We start from the raw sequence: 7,762 nt of genomic DNA, 5'->3' as shown, positions 1-7,762 counted from the left end.
CTGTGAGCCAAGTGTTGCTGGTTCGATTCCCAGTCAGGGCACATGACTAGGTTGCATGCCAGATCCCCAGTTGGAGGTGCAAGTGAGAGGCAACCACACAGTGATGTTTCTCTTCCTCTCTTTCTCCTTTCCCCTCTCTCTAAAAATAAACAAACAAACAAATAAATAAATTATTTTTAAAAAGCTGGTTGAAAGTATTGAGAATATGATCAAGCTGGTTAACAATTATCTGCATTGTAGAGTGATTTAGGTGGGCTATTTGTTGGAGAAACCCCTACTGTCAGTCTTTTTAATTTTTCTCTTGGGCTATCAGATTTCCTGGAGAAAAGTTTACAATGTTCTCTCTTAACCAAATTGGGGAGGAGGTCTGGGATCTTAGCATTCAGCGTTCAGTTGCATGTGCCTTGTAATCTTCTTTGGGTAGGATACTGTCTTAGTCCATTTGGGCTGCTATAACAAAAAATATCATGAACTGGGTGGCTTACAAATGGCAAATATTTACTCTCATAGTTTTAGAGGATGGGAGTCCAAGATCACGGTGCTGGGAGATTTGGTGTCTGGTAAGAGCCAGCTTCCTCACTGACAGTGGTCTTCTTGCTGGGGCCTCATATGGTGGAAGGGTCAGGAGAGTTCTCTGGGGCCTCTCTTATAAGAGCACTAATCACATTCATGAGGACTCCATTCTCATGACCTAATCACCTCTCCACCTCTTAATACCACCTTGGGGGTTAGGTTTCAACACATGAATTTGGGAGGACGCAGCCATTCAGATGAGAGCCCATGCCCATACTTTCCACTGTCTTTTTTTTTTTTTTAAATAGTTTTTCTTTATAAAGTCTATAAAAATGGAAATAGGGAAGGTTCCAGAACCTCTTCTCAATGCAGTTTGGAGGGGCTCTGCTTCAAAGCATTTCTGCTTCCAAGGGGCATTGCTCCAAAAAAACTGGCACATTATTCTGGTGAAAAAAGAGAGAAGTTTTCAGAATGTTCTACAGCTAGTTTCCAACTAAACACTTTCACAGACACACATGAAAGTAAACCGCAGAAAAGAAAAGAGAGGTGTCTTGCTGGCCCTCATCGGCCAGGGTGTTTATCTGCAGAGTGGAGTACAAGAGTGACTCTAAGGATTAACTGTTTCCCAAACAACTTTTTACCAAATCTCCCTTAATTTACTACCCTCTTTCTTCCCAGTTCCCATACTACCTGATATTGCCAGTGTCTGAGCTTATGAGGTTGCTGCCCTATAAGCTTGGTTTGTTCACAGCACTACCCACCATCGGCTGAGGACTTGGCAGTGGCAGGTCTGCTGAGTCAGTTATCATCCACCCACCTGCATTCCAGCTTCCAGGTCTTATTGCTGTTGTCTCTTCTGTCTCCCTGTGCTGTGCCTTCCTGTCCTTTTAAGTAATCCCTTTCCTGTACTTCTACTCGTGTCTCTGGAGGGAGAGAAATTAGCTGCATGTGTTCAAATATCCTAAATCAGAATCCTTTCTTCGATTTTCTACAAATTTATTAGCTTTAAGAGATAAATGGTTTATTAAGTTATTTTCAATCTTTCTTGGTTTTTAATAGATGCTTTCAAAGCTATCAATTTTCCTCTAAATATTTTTCCCACAGGTTTGATATTTCATGCAGCAATTTCCATTTTTGTTGGATTCCAAGTTTTTTGTCATTTCCCCTGTGATTTCTCCCTAAATTCATGAATGAATTTTTAAATTTCCAAATATATTGTCAAATTATCTTTTCATATTCTTTGAAATGTGTTGCTATTTCTTCTGTCTCCAATACCATGGTCAATTTTTGTGTATTTTTTCATGTGTGACTGAGAAGAATGTAGAGTCTCCATTTATTGGTAAACAATTCTATGTATATCTACTAACTCAAATTTCTTGATTTTATTATCCTAAACTTCTATGTCTTTGCTTATTTTTTATTGGCACAACCAATATATATGTTTAAGATTATGTGGTTACATATGTAAATATTCATGATTGGTAGAGTCTTTTCATTAAATTTTACATAAGGTTATTCTTTGTATTAATGCTTTTCTTTATTTTTATTTTGTCTGATTATGATTTATTCTGCCACAAATCTCTTGTTTTTATTTAGTTTTTCATAGTATATATTTTTCATCCATTTATTTTCAACTTTCCTCTGTCTTGCCTCTTTCTCTCACTCCATATGTATCTTCTATTTACTTTATTTTTTATAATCGAATTTTTCAATTTTTTAAAATTTGTTTTTTAATTGCAGTTGATATAGAACATTATATTAGTTTCAGGTGTACAACATAGTGATTAGATATTTATACACCTTATAAAGTGATCCCCCAGTAAGTCTAGTACCCATCTGACTACATGTGTATATTTTAGGTGTTGTCTCTTATAAATAGAGTTGCATTTTTAAAAAAGTTTAATGTATTTTTGAAATATGTAATTGCTTCTATATTGCCAAATTCTAAATATGCTAGAGTTAACAGTGGAAAAATTTTCCTCTCATCTCCTTTTTCCATTTTCCCACTCTTTTTCTTTGGAGGTGGCAAATATTATTAGCTTCTTGCTAGAGCTAATCATTGTGATTATAAGTAAATATATTCTGTATACTTATTTCTTTATGGTGGCCTTATATACACTGTTCTGTGTGTACCTTGCTTTTCTTCTCTTAGGGATTACTCCTTAACCATATATAAAGAATTTCCTCATTCTTTTGAATGACTGCATACTATTTCGCTTGAAGAATATATCCTAATCTATTTAACCTATCTTCTGTCAGTGAACTTTTAGGTAGTTTCCAATCTTTTATTTTTACAAACAATGTTGCAATGAATAATCTTGTACAAATATTATTTAAATATGTGCAAGTATAGTAATGGGAGACATTTCTAGACATGAAACTGCTGGGACAAAGGGTGTATTCTTTTATTTTATTTTATTTTTTAAGTATATTTTATTGATTATGTTGTTACAATTGTCCCAATTTCTTTCCCCTTTGCTCCCCTCTTCCCAGTACCCTCTTTCCCTCCAGTAATCCCACCCCCCCTTAGTTCATGTCCATGGGTCATGCATCTAAGCTCTTTGGCTTCACTCTTTCCTTTATTATTCTTAACTTCCCCCTGTCTACTTTGTACCCCAAAATTATGCTTCTTAGTCCCTGCATCATTTCCCCATTTCTCCCCCTTCCCTCTCCCAGTTGATCCCCATACCTATGATTCTGTTCCTATCTGGTTGTTTGCTTAGTTGGATTTTGTTTTTATTTTTTTGATTCAGTTGTTGATAGTTGTGAGTTTGTTGTCATTTTAATGTTCATAGTGTTGATCTTCTTCTTCTTAAGTAAGTCCCTTTAACATTTCATGTAATAACGGCTTGGTGATGATGAACTGCTTTAGCTTTGCCTTGTCTGGAAAGCACTTCATCTGCCCTTCCATTCTAAATGACAGCTTTGCGCTCTTACCGGTTCAGCCCGCCCCGTTCCGGTCCCCAATCGGAGGCCCGGCCCCTTCGCCTGTGTCCATCACTCCTTGCGGAGTCGCCGTCAGCATGTCTGACAAACTACCCTACAAAGTCGCTGACGTCAGCCTGGCCTCTTGGGGACGCAAGGCCCTGGACCTTGCCGAGAATGAGATGCCGGGCCTGCTGCGCATGCGGGAGATGTACTCGGTTTCCAAGCCACTGAAGGGTGCCCGCATCCCTGGCTGCCTGCACATGACCGTTGAGACAGCCGTCCTCGTTGAGACCCTCGTCGCCCTGGGTGCTGAGGTGCGGTGGTCCAGCTGCAACATCTTCTCCACCCAAGACCTTGCAGCAGCTGCCATTGCCAAGGCTGGCATTCCAGTGGATGCCTGGAAAGGTGAAGCAGATGAGGAGTGCCTGTGGTGCACTGAGCAGACTCTGTACTTCAAGGATGGGCCTCTCAACATGATTCTGGATGATGGCGGTGACCTTACCAACCTCATCCACACCAAGTACCCACAGCTCTTGTCAGGCATCCGAGGCATCTCTGAGGAAACCACGACGGGAGTCCATAACCTATACAAGATGATGGCCAGTGGGATCCTGAAGGTTCCTGCCATCAACGTCAACGACTCTGTCACAAAGAGCAAATCTGACAACCTCTATGGCTGCCGGGAGTCCCTCATGGATGGCATCAAGCGGGCCACAGACATGATGATTGCAGGCAAGGTGGCGGTGGTAGCGCGATATAGCGACGTGGGCAAGGGTTGTGCCCAGGCCCTGAGAGGTTTTGGAGCCCGAGTCATCATCACTGAGATTGACCCCATCAACGCACTGCAGGTTGCCATGGAGGGCTATGAGGTGACCACCATGGACGAGGCCTGTCGGGAGGGCAACATTTTTGTCACCACCACAGGCTGTATTGATATCATCGTCGGCAAGCACTTTGAGCAGATGAAGGATGACGCCATTGTGTGTAACATTGGACATTTTGATGTGGAAATTGATGTCAAATGGCTGAATGATAACGCTGTGGAGAAGGTGAACATCAAGCCCCAGGTGGACCGCTGCTGGCTGAAGAATGGGCGCCGCATCATCGTGCTGGCTGAGGGCTGGCTGGTCAACCTGGGCTGTGATGGGTCACCCTAGCTTCGTGATGAGCAACTCCTTCACCAATCAGGTGCTGGCCCAGATTGAACTGTGGACCCATCCGGACAAGTACCCCGTTGGGATCCACTTCCTACCCAAGAAGCTGGACGAAGCAGTGGCTGAAGCCCACCTGGGCAAGTTGAACGTGAAGCTGACCAAGCTGACAGAGAAGCAGTCCCAGTACCTGGGCATGTCCCGTGATGGCCCCTTCAAGCCAGACCACTACCGCTACTGAGAACCAGGCTTGCCCTTTTTGCCTTCTAGCTGCCATCCTTGCCCAGATCCTACCTCTCCTCCCAAAGAGCAAATGGCGCCAACTTTGAGAATGGTTTGTTAATGCCCCCCATTGACTCCCTGGGGCTCGTCACTCAGTCTTTGGCCTCTGCTACATCCCTCATACTGTTCTGTGTGTGGCAGGGGGAATTGAGAAGTCCCTCCTCAAGCCCTGGTCACAGTGGTGTACATGGGAGATGCCCACAGGGAACCATGAGCTCAGGGGTTTTGGAACTGCTCACTCAGTCAGTCCTTCCTTAGGCTGGGAGTTGGAAATGGTGGTCACATGCCTGTGCACTTTACTGTCTCTCACCTGGCCTGTGGATGTTGTACCCATGTTCTTGGTTTACAGGTTCACTGGTTCCTCAGCCCATGACAGATGAGAAGGAGCTATATCAATGGGCAGGGAGGAACTGTTGGAGTTTGAGTGCTCCTGCGAGCCTGGCTTAGTGCTAGGCATTCTCTTAAACCTCAGAACAATGAGGTTGTTACTTTCAGTCCCTATTTTACAGGGGTTATAAAATACACTGTTATGGGGATAGCCAAGAAAGGACAAGAGAAGTGACACCCAGAGGTTGAGAGGGGCCAGAGAATCTTAAAAGCAGGCATAGATCTGCCACCACTTTGTAATGGTTCCTATCACAACCCTGGATCAAAAAGAGATTAATTTGGTTTATAATGTTTATATAATGCTTATAATGTTAGAGCAGGAAGGTAGGTAAATAAAAATTTCGGTGCCTAAAAAAAAAAAAAAAATAAATGATAGCTTTGCTGGATAGAATAGTCTTGGTTGTAGGTCCTTGTTTTTCATCACATTGAATACTTCTTGCCAGTCCCTTCTTGCCTGTAAAGTTTCTTTTGAGAAATCAGCTGATAGTCTTACAGGCACCCCTTTGTAGATAACTCTCTTCTTTTCTCTTGCTGCCTTTAAAATTCTCTCTTTACCTTTAACCTTTGACATTTTAATTATGATGTGTCTTGGTGTGGTCCTCTTTGGATCCAACTTGTTTGGGACTCTCTGTGCTTCCTGGACTTGTATGTCTATTTCCTTTGCCAAATTTGGGAAGTTTTCCTTTGTTATTTTTTCACATAAGCATTCAATTTCTTGCTCTTCCTCTTCTCCTTCTGGAACCCCTCTGATTCGAATATTGGAGTGTTTAAAGTTGTCCCAGAGGTTCTTAAGCCTCTCTTCATTCTTAAAAATTCTTGTCTCCTCATTCTTTACTGGTTGATAAGTTTTTTTCTTCCTTGTATTCCAAATCATTGATCTGAACCCCAGTGTCTTTCCCTTCACCATTGATTTCATGTGGATTTTTCTTTGTTTCATTTAGCATAGCCTTCACTTCTTTCCTTATGCATCTGCCATACTTAAGTATATCTGTCAAGTCTGTGGGCATCTTTATCACCAGTGTTTCAAATTCTTCATCTGTTAGGTTGGCTGTCTCCTCGTCACTTAGTCCTCCACTGGAACCTTTATCTGTTCCCTCTTTTGGACCAACCTCTCTGTCTCCTCATTTTGACAGGCTCCTGTGTTTGTTTGCCTCTGTGTCTTAAGTAGAGCTGTTACACCTGTTACGTTGTAAGGGGCAGTGCCTTAGGTATTTGTCATACAGGTGACCTATTTCACCACGTTGTGGCACTGTGTGGGGGGGAAGGGTCTAGAGGGAACAATGCCACTTGCTCAGCACTCACCCCTTTTCCAGGCATTTCTCCCACTTCTGTATGGGACTGGCGCCTCTCTAGCTGTTGCCCTGGCTGTCATTCCAAGTGGGTGGGTCTGCAGATGTTCTAGGACTGTGGGGATCCTTTAAACAAGTGGACTTTGCTGAGAGATTGGTGGTTTCTGCCTCCACCTCAACCCCCACTGGTCTGCACAGTCAGAAGCAATGAGGCTTTATTTTCCCCAGCCCTAAAGCTGTGAGCTCCATGGTCTGGTTTGGTGCTGGGAGCACTCCCCAGGTGTGCCTCCCGACTTCTTAAAATGTGTGACTGCACTTTCTGCCAGCGTGCTGTTGCCATCGCTGCTGCCATCACCACACTATGTCCTCTATGCCCCAGATCCACCTCTCCTGCCTGTCTGGATGAGTATTTCTTCTTTATATCTTTGTTTGTTGGACTTCCATGCAGCTTGATTTTCTGGAACTTCTGATTGTTCCTAGTTGTGAGGTAGTTGTATTCCTTCTTAGTTATGGAGGGAGACACAGCATGTCTGTCGAGGCCAGAAGTCAAGGGTATATTCTTTTATAATTCCAGTAGATACATAGAGTTTGTCCCGTTAACCTCAGCAGAATTTCGCTAGTTTACACCCCCACTGGCCAAGACTGTCCTAATTCATTCTAAGTCCTACTCGCTGGTTTTCCCACTTTCTTACCTATCAGACAAGGGCCATTCAAGAAAGAGATATTGCTTAGGAGTTTAAACATAGGGAATCTTAAACAGGGAACTGGTTACCAGGTGATGGAAGAGCTAGGAGAGTCACAGGTGCAGTGGTGAGGAACCCAGGGGCAACAGGGAGCAGGGAGCTCCATCTGCCTGAGGGCTGAAGAGCCAACACAACAGTGTAGCTGTATTCCGGAGCCAGGGTCGTCAGGGAGAAAGCTCGACCTGCAGCAGGCCTGCCGGGCAGAGGCTGGCAGCATGGAAGCAGGGAGCTGGAGAAGATGTCCCATGAGGCATAGGGTGAAGGGGAGAAATATCCTGGCCTCTTCTTTCCTCTGTCTTCTTGTTTTTCTGTCAATGCCAATCTTTCCTGAAAATAACCTTAATTTAGTAAAAAAGTTTGGGAAATGTATTTTCTTATGAACACAGACAAGGGTAGAGAAAGATGGGGGAAAGAATACATCTGAGAACAAAACAGGCAAATGAATGGCACGGTCCAATCTTTTCGCTGC

The 7,762-nt window shown here is 43.3% G+C and overlaps 1 pseudogene; it reads left to right on the top strand.

Moving 5' to 3' along the window:
* The first annotated feature begins 3,461 nt into the window (after positions 1-3,461).
* On the top strand, positions 3,462-4,877 carry LOC149996520 (adenosylhomocysteinase pseudogene; annotated as a pseudogene).
* The last annotated feature ends 2,885 nt before the right edge of the window (positions 4,878-7,762 follow it).

This window comes from Furipterus horrens, unplaced genomic scaffold, assembly GCF_987537825.1.
Source record: "Furipterus horrens unplaced genomic scaffold, mFurHor1.1.pri manual_scaffold_12, whole genome shotgun sequence".
Lineage (NCBI taxonomy): Eukaryota > Metazoa > Chordata > Mammalia > Chiroptera > Furipteridae > Furipterus > Furipterus horrens.
This window is presented reverse-complemented; position numbering and strand designations above follow the sequence as displayed.